The sequence below is a fragment of the Akebia trifoliata genome, chromosome 15 (assembly GCF_017979445.1).
Source record: "Akebia trifoliata isolate Shusen 1 chromosome 15, ASM1797944v1, whole genome shotgun sequence".
Taxonomy (NCBI): domain Eukaryota; kingdom Viridiplantae; phylum Streptophyta; class Magnoliopsida; order Ranunculales; family Lardizabalaceae; genus Akebia; species Akebia trifoliata.
Genome location: NC_141389.1, coordinates 22,601,948 through 22,603,477, shown reverse-complemented (window position 1 = coordinate 22,603,477; position 1,530 = coordinate 22,601,948). Strand labels below are relative to the sequence as shown.

Genomic DNA, 1,530 nt, shown 5'->3' with positions numbered 1-1,530 from the left:
CGATGCTTGGGAGGGATCCTTTGTGGTGTTTTCTTCTTGTAGCTCCTTGTTACACTTTTTCTACAATCCATAGAACACCACATTGATAAAAATAAAATAACAACTTCGTCCTCTTGGATTTTTGGTTTAAAAAAATATTTTTGGGGTCTCTGATCAAGCATTTGAAAATGGACAATTATATTGAATTCCCAAATACAAACGAATGAATGTCGCTATTAGGATGATCTGGTCTGCATCGATAAACACTATAGGAAGCTACACAAAAAATGTGCTACAAAAGATCTACTCGCTTGATGCTCCCATCGCTAGATACAGAGTTGAGGATCTCGATCAAAGTTGACATGTGTATGATAGGCATTACATCCACTTTAAACCCTTTTATCACTACGTGAAAACTGAAAATTTTGACGGGCCAAGACCCACGAATTTTAGAAACTGAATTTTGATGGTTTAAGACTGTTGAAATTCTTGATGTTCCCAAATTTGACGGCTTAGAGTTGTCAAATTTCTCCCATCCTTCATTAATTTGACAATTTCGACCTGTCGAAAAATAAAATTTGACAATGAGAAATTCGACGTCAATTCGACCCCTTGGTCCAGCCATCAAATTTGGGCTTTTTCACATTGTCTATTACATTTACTAAATTATTTTAATTTTAATTTTATAAGGATAAAATAATGCACTTTCTCTTTCTTGTTTTTCTCTCTTTTTCAATTATAAAAATAAGAAGAATCGACATAATCTTGTGTAGTGATATTTTAAATTTATTTTACTTTTTGACTAAAATATCATTTCTTATTGTAGTTAGTCATCTTCGTTTTCTTGATAAAACTTTTCATCCGATTCTCTTCACCCTTCAAACCTCACGAACAAAATGTGATTTTTTAAGTAGAAGATGTTGGAACTTGGAATAGAAAAATCAAGAATTTCTACAACTTGGTTTCAATTCCGGTCATTATTGAGTTACTAATCTCAATAATTTATCCAAGGTACAAGAGCTTGAAAATAATGGGTTTTGACTTTTGAGTAGAAAAATAAAGTTTTTTTTATTTTATTATAGGTTGAAGATGAGGGTATTTTGATTATTTTTACATAATTTATAAGAAAAGACCGAGGGTAAGGGGCATGCCTTCAAATTTGGAAGCACATGAGTGTATTTCAAATGTTATGTAGTTTAAGTATTTCGTACAGTGTAATAAATAAAAAAAGATTCTCTAATGTTGCAAAATGGGTCCATAGCTCAGTGGTAGAGCATTTGACTGCAGATCAAGAGGTCACCGGTTCGAACCCGGTTGGGCCCTTTTTATTTCGTTATTTTTTGAACTTTTTTATCTTTGCCCTAATGACCTCCCTCCATGACTTCTCATAGTCATCACAATCGCTCTGACTTTTAGGTAAGTGGAAAAAAAAGTTCAAGTTGTCCCCCCACGTGGCATTTGGGTGATAGATTTGCCTTACTTTAAGAAAAAATAATAATTATTTATTGGTTTAAAATCATCTAATCAAGTTGGGTGCAATCAAAACTAAAA

General features: G+C 32.7%; 1 non-coding gene across 1 annotated transcript; it reads left to right on the top strand.

Moving 5' to 3' along the window:
• Positions 1 to 1,230: 1,230 nt before the first annotated feature.
• TRNAC-GCA (transfer RNA cysteine (anticodon GCA)) lies at positions 1,231 to 1,302 on the top strand. Its single transcript has one exon. It is a non-coding gene; the product is annotated as a tRNA-Cys (tRNA).
• The last annotated feature ends 228 nt before the right edge of the window (positions 1,303 to 1,530 follow it).